Raw genomic sequence first — 12,910 nt, forward strand, 5'->3', positions numbered from 1 at the left:
ATACTAAATTAGAAAAACTGACCTACGCCTTGTTGATTGCAGCTTGGAGACTCTGACCTTACTTTCAAGGGCACACGGTGACGTTACTCACCGAACAACCGATCAAGGCGGTTTTACACCGAGCTGATGTCTCCGGAAGAATGGCGAAATGGGCCATCGAGCTCACAGAATTCGACATCAACTACAAGCCTAGACCGGCGATAAAAGCCCAAGTGTTGGCGGATTTCATAGTAGAATGCACCATCCCCGAGGAGGCCGAACCTGAGCAAAACAAAATTGACGACTTGAGGACTCAACCGAACTCCCCCAACGAAGAAGCCAGTTTGTCCGATAACTTTTGGACCCTCCATGTGGACGGATCGTCCAACATGGCAGGCGCGGGTGCAGACCTGATCTTGACCAGCCCGGAGGGAGTCATTGTGGAGTACGCTCTGCGTTTCGAATTCCCCGCAACGAACAATGGAGCGGAGTATGAAGCTCTGATCGCAGGGTTGAGGATCGCTAAGGAGCTTGGAATAGGCCAACTCTGGGTGCACAGCGATTCCCAACTTGTTGTGGGGCAGGTCAGCGGGAGCTTTGAAGCACGGGAGGACAGTATGGCCAAATATCTCGAAAAGGTGAAGGAGTTCATCCCTGCCTTTGGCAATTTCGACATCAGGCAAATTCCTAGGTCGGAGAACATCAGAGCCGATCTTCTCTCCAAACTGGCGACATCGGTTCCGGCCGAATTGCCAAAGGGCGTCCTCTTTGAAGTTTTAAAACAACCGAGTACGGAAGAACCACGACTCGTAATGGAGATCGACCACGAGCCCAGCTGGGTCGACCCGCTAATAACTTATCTTAGAGATGGGATTCTCCCCCAGGATGCGAAAGAAGCCCAGAAACTCCGAAATCAAGCCTCCCGGTACATCCTTTATGAGGGCAAATTATACAAAAGATCGTACTCTTTGCCTCTCTTGAGATGCCTCTGACCCTCAGAAGCTGACTACGCTTTATGGGAAGTACACGAGGGAGCTTGCGAAAGCCATTTAGGTGCCAGGTCTCTATCCCACAAGCTACTCCGCCAAGGGTATTACTGGCCAACAATGCACCATGATTCAATTGAATATGTCAAAAAGTGTGATCGATGCCAGAGGTACGCCAACGTCCAGAGACAACCTGCTACCGAGCTTACACCCTTGAGCGCCCCATGGCCTTTTGCGCAATGGGGAATGGATATTCTTGGCCCCTTTCCCATGGCGTCTGGTCAAAGGAAATTCCTTCTTGTAGCGATCGACTACTTCACCAAATGGGTCGAGGCCGAGCCACTAGCCAAAATCACAGAAGCGAAAGTACAGGATTTCATCTGGAAATCGATCGTGTGCAGGTTCGGTTTGCCTAGAACCCTCATCACTGATAATGGACGGCAGTTCGCGGGAGCCAGATTTGCTGAATTCTGTGAAGACCTAAACATCTCCCACAAATTCACATCAGTGGCCCATCCCCAGGCGAACGGTGAAGCCGAGATAACAAACAGAACCCTTTTGCAGGGGATTAAGACCAGGCTCGAAAGAGCAAAAGGGACTTGGGCGGACGAACTTTATCATGTACTATGGGCTTATCGGATCACCCAGAGGTTGCCTACAGGAGAGACTCCCTTTGCTCTAGCCTTTGGTACGGAAGCCGTCATCCCGATCGAGCTTAAGCTCCCGTCGGCACGAGTCGTGGCATTCGACGAACCCCAAAACGCACAAAGTCTCAGAGCCAACCTCGACCTACTGGAAGAAAGGCGGGAGATTGCTCAGGTTCGAATGGCAGCCTACAGACAGAAAGTTGCCCGATATTACAACGCCCGAGTGAAGAACAAGGCATTCAAAGCAGGGGATCTAGTGCTCCGACGAGCCGCTGTCTCACAACCTCAGGGCCAGGGGAAGCTTGCCCCAAACTGAGAGGGACCTTATGAGGTCAAGGAAGTAGTCCGACCTGGAACTTATTATCTCAGGGAGCTCGGGGGAGCTGACCTCCCGCGACCGTGGAGCTCAGAAAACTTACGGATGTACTACCAGTGATTTCGTCCTAAAAAAAAAAAAAAAAAAAAATGCGTGCCCTAGGACAATTCAAGCAGGCGATATCAAAAACGAGAGGGCAACCTTATAAAAGTTGAAGGCCCGATTCTTTTAGACTGGATGGGGGGAGAGGCCTTGCAACGCCCATATGTGCCCCCACAGCCCTGTTAGGGACAGGAGGAGAACCTCGCCCTAACTTGAGCAAAGTCGAAGGCCCGGTTCTTTTAGACCGGATGGGGGGAGAGGCCTTGCAACGCCCATATGTGCCCCCACAGCCCTGTTAGGGACAGGAGGAGAACCTCGCCCTAACTTGAGCAAAGTCGAAGGCCCGATTCTTTTAGACCGGATGGGGGGAGAGGCCTTGCAACGTCCATATGTGCCCTCACAGCCCTGTTAGGGACAGGAGGAGAACCTCGCCCTAACTTGAGCAAAGTCGAAGGCCCGGTTCTTTTAGAACGGATGGGGGGAGAGGCCTCGCAACGCCCATATGTGCCCCCGCAGCCCTGTCAGGAATAGGAGGAGAACCTCGTCCTGACATGAGCAAAGTGGAAGACCCGGACTCCTACGGGAGCTGGGTCCCTACGCCAAGAAGACTTCACCCGAACTCCTACGGGAGTCGGGTTCTGCCGCAAAAAAGACTTCGCCCGGACTCCTACGGGAGCCGGGTCCCTACGCCAAGAAGACTTCACCCGGACTCCTACGGGAGCCGGGTTCCGCCGCAAAAAAGACTTCGCCCGGACTCCTACGGGAGCCGGGTCCCTACGCCAAGAAGACTTCACCCGGACTCCTACGGGAGCCGGGTTCCGCCGCAAAAAAGACTTCGCCCGGACTCCTACGGGAGCCGGGTCCCTACGCCAAGAAGACTTCACCCGGACTCCTACGAGAGCCGGGTTCTGTCGCAAGAAAGACTTCGCCCAGACTCCTACGGGAGCCGGGTCCCTATGCCAAGAAGACTTCACCCGGACTCCTACGGGAGCCGGGTTCCGCCGCAAAAAAGACTTCGCCCGGACTCCTACGGGAGCCGGGTCCCTACGCAAAGAAGACTTCACACGGACTCCTACGGGAGCCGGATTCCGCCGCCAAGAAACCTTCGCCCGGACTCCTACGGGAGCCGGGTTCCGTCGCTAAGAAGGCTTCGCCCGGACTCCTACGGGAGCTGGGCTCCACCGACGACGACAGCTACAGGACAACTCCACCCGGACTTCTACGGAAGCCGGGCTTTATTTCGGCTTTATTTGTGACTTTGATTACAGAAAAACTTTGCCCCGACTTTTACAAGAACCGAGCTACTCCAACCTCCGGAGAGCTTCTCCGTTCGGACTATCAAGGGAGCCGAACTTAGCTTCGACTTCAGCGGAGAAAAATCCAAGCAAACCTGACAAGTGGATATCTCCGAACGACATAAAAGCTGAAAAGAAGCTCGGCGAATGACGACCCCGCATGAGCTGAAAGGGTCGCCGACGATCCTGGAACGACGTAACACAGACAAAGAGAAGGAAAGGAAAATGAAGGAGTTCGGCGGACAACTATTCAACACAAGATGCAAACAAGGTACTGAAATCACTTTTTTTTAACAGAAGTACACATTACAGGACCCGGTGGGTCAGGAAAAAAAAAAGATACACGTCATCGCAAGTGTCACGGGCACGGTTCGGGCAGGACGAACCGGAGACCGCTCCGAGCTACGAACTCCGTCTCTATCCTTCTCAGTCACATTCTCCAGCGTGTGTAATAGCTCTCGCCCATCTCGCCTCGTTCTATTCCCAAGGTCCCAACTTTAGCGGGAAAGGGGTGGAGTTGATCCCCGGAGGTGGAGGAGGCAACGACGACCGCCGCCTGAGATGCTCCGGCAAGGTCGGCATGCGTTACTTCCACCGTCCCCGCAACAAGATCTACTGGAGGCAACGACGACCGCCGTCCGAGACGCTCCGGCAAGGTCGGCATGCGTTACTTCCACCGCCCCCGCAACAAGTTCTACTGCCCCACCGTCAGCGCCGACCGCCTCTGGTCTCTCGACCCCGACGGCATCAAGGATCCCGTCATGGCTTGTGACGTCTATTCTGCCCTCTTGACCGGTATCACCCCGCCTTGCTGCCCCGAGATTCGCGGGCAGAATAGCTTCCCCGACAGCCCCCGTTATTAAACCCCTGTTGTTGAAGGAATTCTTCCTTGGGCTCCCTCTAGAGCGACGGAGATTCTCACCGGCCGCCATTCTCCTTCTCTCCTTCCTCCAAACCCTAAGAATTCCCTCGAGGACAGCCTCCTGAGTAGATAACATGGTATAAGGGAAGGAGACAGGGACTGGGGCAAGAGGAGCGGGACTCTCAGATGAAAGAACAATGCCAGAATGAAGTTACGAAGGGGCCGAGGGGTTTAAATAGCCGATGGATCCTGGCGCAGTTATGGCGGCGGGTATTCTTGGGCCAACTGATGTGTGCCGCATGGCGCGCTTATCCCCTTCACCGTCATCGAGGGTTGACCGCTCGCGAATCTCCGTAGAGCGACGCTTAGGATCGCATTTCGATGGGAGCTCCGAAAAGACTTTTCAAGTCACCTTCACCGAAAAACGGATTCTGACATGCGCACATTAAATGGGGGCGGCAGTGCGCAAAGTTCGAAGGGGCGATTCCGGCTGCGCGCATCTCTCTCTATGTACTTCCTTCGCTTGAAATTCAAACTCGGAAGTAGGGGGACTGGTGTTGGGTATAAAATACCCGCAGCTGAATTCAACAGCAGAACGGCTCCGCCCGGACTCCTACGGGAGCCGGGCTCCTCCATCAACAGCAGAACGGCTCCGCCCGGACTCCTACGGGAGCCGGGCTCCTCCATCGATAGCAGAACGGCTCCGCCCGGACTCCTACGAGAGCCGGGCTCCTCCATCAACAGCAGAACGGCTCCGCCCGGACTCCTACGGGAGCCGGGCTCCTCCATCAACAGCAGAACGGCTCCGCCCGAACTCCTATGGGAGCCGGGCTCCTCCATCGACAGCAGAATGGCTCCGCCCAGACTCCAACGGGAGCCGGGCTCCTCCATCAACAGCAGAACGGCTCCACCCGGACTCCTACGGGAGCCGGGCTCCTCCATCAACAGCAGAACAGCTCCGCCCGGACTCCAACGGGAGCCGGGCTCCTCCATCAACAGCAGAACGGCTTCGCCCGGACTCCTACGGGAGCCGGGCTCCTCCATCAACAGCAGAACGGCTCCGCCCGGACTCCTACGGGAGCCGGGCTCTTCCATCGACAGCAGAACGGCTCCGCCCGGACTCCTACGGGAGCCGGGCTCCTCCATCAACAGTAGAACGGCTCCGCCCGAACTCCTACGGGAACCGGGCTCCTCCATCGACAGCAGTTGCAGCTCCGCCCGGGCTCCGCTCTCGGTACCAATTGCAGGAGGAGCCGAGCCTTAAAGGAGCCGAGCCTCATCCCTGACGCCAACGACTACAGCCGCAGGCAGACTCCTCCCGGACTCCTACAAAGGCCGAACTCCGACCACTGCCGAGCCTTGATCAATAGATCTGTGTCCCCTGGCAGATAACAATAACTGCCATGATCCTATTCCACTTCCTGTAGCGGATTCCACGCGGCTCTACCTCCCCCTGTGACAGGTGCGGCACGATCCCAGTACTCTCTGACAGGCTGTGTCAACAGCTATGATGCTGCTCCGCTCCCTGCGGTAGGTGCTGCACGATCCCACTACTCGCTGACAACTAGCAGTAACGGACGCCGCCCCACTACCTGCAGCAGGCCCTATGTGGCGGGATATGATGATGGCCACGTGTCTGCTCCATTATCTTTCGCAATCAATTCCCCTGACCATGGGCGGCCCACTACCAGGCGGTTACAGACGTCGCCATCAGTCCGTTGCTTCCCCCGCCTATAAAAGGGGGGGGACTCAGATACGTGATTCCTTAAGCCCTTTTGTCTTATCTCAAAACTCTGCTAAACTCTCCGTTCGAGCACTCCATTCTTGTTGAGGCAGAGAACTGACTTGAGCGTCGGAGGGTCTTGCCGGAGCAACCCCACCTCCGGTTTAGACTTCCCTTGCATGTCCCGGCGGCGACCGCGGCTTCCTCAACTCCAGCTTCTCCGGCGCAGGCGGATTTTTGCACCAACATGATATATTGGCAATTCTTGTATCTACTGTTGCATTTGAGTCTGCCTTCAGTACTGCTTGAAGGATTTTAGATAATTTTTATAGCCTATCCCCGATATGGTTGAGGACTTAATATGCATGCAAGATTGGCTTTGAGATACCTTACCTCATCTTGTAGGTTTAATTTCTAGAACATTCATAAATTTTATCACATATTGGTGTATTAAAACTTCTCAATTTTTAATTTTATAATTTTTTTCATATGTAGATGGCCCACCTCCTCATCCGAGCTACAAGATTGAAGATTATGAAATGGCTATTGTTATCGATACAACTGATTAGCTTATATTGGTAACAATCATCTTGATTATTATGTTTACATTGTTAACTTTTATTACATATGTTCTTGTTGATGTAGCTAGTTGGTAATGTAACATTTTGCTTTTCTTTCTTAGAATGTTATTTGAGATCTTATTTGCTTGCAATTCTTTTAGAGCCATTGGATTTGCATTGCAATTACCATGTGTTGTATCATAGAGTCATTAGTATCATTTTTTTTAAGATTTATAAGTTTTCATATCATTGTATCAACTACTATTAGTCTAATACTACAGAATATGCAAGATGAGTGAAAACAATTTGATATTGCTTATACGCATGTCCTTAAACCTAAACGATCCATAATTCATTTGCTAGGGATTGTGAATGAATTTTTCTTGAATTGCATACACTGATATAACAAGATGTGTCAAATCATCCCAGTTTGATGAAGGATGAATGCTGAATCAAGGATCACTTATACTTTCATGAAGCACAAAGTGATTCATGAAATGTAAAAAAAAAAATTGGGATGATCAATTATTTTCTATGTTGGAATTCGCCATCACATGGCAACAAGTATGCATGTAAAAATTTTAAAAATTTTAAACATAAACCAAGTACGTAATGAAAATAAAAATTTTTATATTATTTCAATATTGTTCTAGGATAACTGTTCAACATAACGTTCCACCATTATGTCAGAAAAATCTTATATCAGAACAATGTTAAAATAATTTGTCAATTAGATCTAATCTAATCTAGTATGCATGGAGATCAAATCTCATAACCCAGGCATCATCATATTTGTAAGATAAAATCTATAGAGAGGATCTAAATTTTACCTTTGCACGAGTAGATCTTCACCACGATCCGATGATCCGATGATTTGAGGATGTCTTCGAGATCTCTTTATAGCCGTATATGTGTCCGGCCTCTATGAATATCCATCGAGACTGATCTGATCAAGAGTTTCAATCTTATCAGGATGTTAGCTTCCTTACAGAAATCGCTCCTTGGATTGTCGAATCGGTTCGATCTTTTGGTCATCTTCTCAAGAGAATCAAATAGATATGAAGGAGGAACTCAAAATCAGATTAAATCTAATTTTTTTTCTTATTTTTCTCTCCTCAAGAGAAAATCTAAGATCTATAAAAGAAAATAAGAGATCAGATCTCTTGTTCTTCCTTTTTGTCCAATCTTTAGACTAGATTTGAGGAGAGGAAGAGGAGAACTGTCCATCTCATGGATCTAGAAAATTAAATCAGATCAAATCTGATTTAATCATGTTTAACTCTTGGACATCTATGGAAGAAAGGAAGGAGAAGATATGTCCAACTTTTGGATAAGAGAGAGAGATAAAGGTTACCTTCAACAACCCACAACTTGGTTGTCATAAAGAAGAGATAGGAAGAAGGGGAGGTAGCACCCACAATTTTCTTTCATAGAAAATTCTTCACGCACACAAGTGATAAGTATAATAACTATCCCAATAAAAACATCAAAATACACCCTAATTGACCTTTATTCCTTAAGAACTGATGTTTTTACTTATATTGTATAGAAAAGATGATCGCCAATGCAAAGAGCTCGATTTGTGGATTTAAAAAAAAAATATTTGGAGCAAATCGGACTCAATTCGGACCCCAAATGAAGACCTGAAGCCAAAAAAAGAAAAATAAGAAAAATAAAAAATAAATATTAAAAAAATAGTCGGCCAGCCCATTAAGCCGTCCGATCTATGATGGTCCACGAGCCCCATGGTCCACAAGCGCCAGCGGGTGGTCTATCAGAATAGCAGCTATTCCACAACTGGTGCATAGACCCTGCCGCACCAGGTGTACAGGCAGTCCAGGGGAACAATGTCCCTGGTCTCTATCGCGGTGCATGAGTGGGGTGGCTGAGTTCTGCATTATCGGATGGCTGGGCATGCTTTTCTCATGGGATCGGACAGCTCCGATTTCTCCATTCCATATAAAGTGGTGGTGGCCCACAGCTTTGGCGTGATCCAATGACTGAGCTCGCTCCAAGCATTTGATCAAACGGCTGCGGTAGTTTCTAACTCGAAGAAGGATTTTAGGCTGAGTTTGTGCACTATTGATGGACAGGATTTGATTTGGGCCAAGATCTGATGGATAAGAATGCTGTCGGTTTGATCTAGGATGTTTTTAAGCTTTTTTTGGGCCGTTTGATCTTCTTTTGATGGTGGGCATGGGTTCACCTATTTGAACGCGAGTAGGTGTCTGTTTTTCACTTGATTTCAATCATAAATTCAGCTATAAAAAGGGGACTGTGAACACAACATAAAAGAAGCATGAGCAACAACGATCAGCAAACAGTGGGCAGCCACAAAAATTCTTTTTTTAATTTTATTTTAGGATTTGAGAGAGAGGGAAAGTAAAGAAGAAGGAGATTGCTTCAGGAAGAGGAGATGTTGTGACAGAGTACTAAATTTTTAGAAGATGTATCTAGGAGCCATGTCTAGCTAAGGTGCAGTCTACAGGAGAGTACACGTTGGATCTGAGGAGATCAAGATCTAATTGGTTTGGTAATTATTTCTAATCTGTCTTGATCATATTGTTCGATCTAATATTTAGATCTAGGATTTCAGCATCGATGAGATTGATGTGAGTTTTTATTTTCAGATCTAAAGTACATATTTTTTATATCATAGATCATGGGATGGTAGTCTAGATTAGATCTTATGCATATGATTAAGATTAAATTATTTAATATTTTCTTTTTGTTGCATAAAAATTTTAAAATTGTATGCATTAGCACCACTGCATATTTTCTATAATTGGTATCAGAGCATGATTATTTTGATATTATTAATTATGCCTTTAGATTTGATTTTATGATGTTAGATCTGATTATTTATGATTTAGATTAGATCTAAGTTTATTTTTAGATCTGATTATTATCATATTTAGATTAGATATTCTGAGTAGTGAAGTACTCGGATTGGATAATCACCAGGCCATCCAATCATAGGAACAAGTAAGATTTTATGATCCTCTCCTCCCATTCAATGGGGTGCTCTTATGGCGTGTAGGGGTGCCACTATGAGGTCCCATGAAGAAGAAAGCGAAAGAAGAAAAACTTACTTTCTTACAAAATCCTAGATCTTGAAACCCTAGGTGTTATTGTATTTGATGCAAGTTGCGAAAAAATTAGTTACATCTAATCTTGTTTAATCAAAATTATTTTGATTTAAAATTATAAAAATTTAGATTTGATCTAAAAGATTTTATGATTTAATGTAAAAAGTATACATAAAAATTATTTTCAAAATCTTAACCATGTTGATACAAAATTTAATTAAGAATTAAGTGTTGGATTGATTAGATCTATAATTGTAATTTAAGATCTAATGACATTGCATGAAATATGGGGTATGAGTTAGCTTAAATCAAGTCCTTCTCATTAATTGAGTTATGAAGGAACCAGATCTAGAGTTTCAGGGTTAGATCTTGAAACTTTTTCAAGATCAGGTAGCGGAAGACTAAAATAAATCAAAATTTATTTTATAAAATTAAAAAATCTCTAGATCTAAGATCCTATTACATGATTATTACATGATATTAAATTAAAAATTAAAATATAAAGAGCAAGAACTACATGTTGATCATATCAACATGTTTCTATACTACATCTAATGTATGTAAAATATAATAGATCAGATCTATTATCTTGCTAGTTTAGGCTTGAGAATGATGTTGCGAGCTGCACATGTGTCTAACCTCTAGGAGTCTTCTACACGAGCTCACAAATCACGATCAGAAGTCCTGGTCCAGAAAATCAGCACAGTATGCTAGTACTGTGCTGATCCTTCTTCGATGGTCGATCAGATACCTCCTTCTTCTTGGTTTGGATTCTTCCAAAGATGAGAAGTAGGAGAAGGAGTTTTAGATATAAGACACTCTCAGAAAACTCATAGATGAAGAAAGAAAAGAGGTGAACACAGCAATCCTAGAAGAAGACCGTCTTCTTTTTCTCTTTGCTCTCACCTAGACACCTAGTTTTGTGTCTATTATATCTCCATGCCCCAATACTCTTTCTCTCTAATTTTTACATTTCCCAAAGGTCTCTTAATGCTTTATAATCTACAAAAATTTTAAGAAGAAATTCATCTTAAATAATGAGATATGAAGAGTCCTTGTCTAGGTCAAATACTTAGTCAAGAAAAATCCAAACAGGGCAAGACAAGTGGTGCCCAACTCTTGGGCGTCCCTTCTTTCTTTTTCTGCCACGGACCACCAGCAAAGGGAACACAATATATGCCATAAAAGTTACAAAAATCTTTAAAAAAATATGGATAAAATCAGTGCCATAAGGAAAGAGTTTTGGTTTTCTAAAATTCTATCTCATAGAATTTGAAATCCAAACTAATTTCTACTTTGACTTGGTCCACAACCACATTCCATGTAAGAAAAAAAGAGTGGAAAGCTTTGGACATGTGTGAAAGCCTGGGAGAGAAGGTTTTGTCACACAAAATAAGAGAGAGTGGGAGTGGGGGGCTAAGGTGGCGCAAGGTGGAATCCTAGTCTAACTAGGATTCAATCTATGACTTGTTCAAATTTGGTTTCTAAAATCAAATCAATCCAATTAAAATAGGTCTTAATTCAATTAAGAATTTAATTTAATTAGATTAAATTAGATTTAAATCTGATTTAATTTTCTAATCGAATTAGAAATTAGGTTGACTCAAGTCCTAATTGAACTAGGACTAGTTTTTTCTTGCACTTGGCTTATCCAATCAACCAATTAGACTTGATCCAATCAAGCCCAAACCAAATTTAATTAATTCATATTCAATTAAACTTAATCTCAGCCCATTGACTTAATCAAATTAAGTCAATTAGCAATCAAATTGCTAATCGATTCTCCTGCAATATTTGCACTAGGTTAAATGTCAATCGTATTGATCATTTAACCCTAGAACGATTCTTAATCGTTGATCAACCATCCGATCGGATTGTGAACTCTAATATGTGTGACCTCATAGATCCAAACCTAAATCAGTAGCATAGGAATAAATTTTTGTACCAATTAAAGTGACCATCTAGTAATGGTACCCGACGGTCGGATAGATCGAATGTGTAGAACAACATCCTTAGGACCCATGCAGATATAGTTTTCATATAATTCATCCCCTTGACCAAAATGCTCATAGGACACCTCAGAGTTCAACTGTCAACTCAGATCAGGTTGTCCATATTGTGTTTCAAAATATCAAATCCATCTGATGGATTACCCTGGCCAAGGTTTTGCTAAATTGAAATACAGCGACTCATTCTTCTCCAACTCTTGGAGTGGTCAATACCATCTTGATCACACTCTGACTTCGCAAGTACTTAACTGTGCCAAAAAGCCTTCCATCACTAAATTAAAAATTCAGTTAGTCCAATACCAAAGCACAGTGAGTTACTTGCAAGTCACTGAGGCGATCTCAGGTCTAAGGGACACTTATACCTATATCCCATCAGAGATATTCTCGACAGCAGAATGCTTTGAATTGATCACGTTCAATGATGATGTACCCTTACATCTCACCTGTATGTCATACCAGTGTCTCCACACTCTTTGGTTAAGAGGACAACTAACCCATATGGCCTACAGCGACCTATGCTTGATAGAAGCTGTCGTCCTTATTAACAGTCCATCATTTGGTCGTGAACAGTTTTAAGGACTAATCGATCAATCCTCTTTTTATCGAACCTAAATAGTCCTAAGGACTTCATCACAATAACGGAGTTCATTAGAAGATGAAAATTTGTGATGAAAATGCTAAAAATATATTTTATTTATTAACAAATCAATTACAATACAAGGTTGCTCAACCATCAACAGGTTGATGATTGGCTTTTGAGACATATTTTCCAACAACTCCCACTTATCCTAAAGCCACTCGGCACAGTATCTAATACCCATCTTCGACTTGTGGTTGTCGAACTCCTTTATCGCTAGGGCTTTAGTGAAGGGATCAGCTAGGTTCTCCTTTCCATTGATCTTCTGAAGGTCGACGTCACCTCGATCACGATCTCTCGGATCAGATGGAAGCGGTGCAAAATGTGCTCCATCCGCTGGTGTGCTTTGGGTTCCTTCGTCTGAGCAATGGCACTAGTGCTGTCGCAGTAGAGCAGGACGGACCATTGACGGAGGGTGCTACTCTGAGCTCGGTGATGAATTTTCTCAGCCACACAGCTTTCTTCACGGCATCCGATGCTGCAATATACTCTACCTCACAAACAGACTCTGCCATAGTATGCTGTTTGGAACTCTTCCAGCAGATGGCTCCACCATTCAGAGTAAAGATATAACCCAACATGCTTCTACTGTCATCATGGTCAGATTGAAAGCTAGAGTCTGTGAACCCCACAAGTTTTAGATCTGACTCGCCATAAACCAACCATTGGTCCTTAGTATTTCTCAAATACTTAAGGATAGTTTTA

Source organism: Elaeis guineensis, chromosome 16, assembly GCF_000442705.2.
Source record: "Elaeis guineensis isolate ETL-2024a chromosome 16, EG11, whole genome shotgun sequence".
In the NCBI taxonomy this organism is placed as follows: Eukaryota; Viridiplantae; Streptophyta; class Magnoliopsida; order Arecales; family Arecaceae; genus Elaeis; species Elaeis guineensis.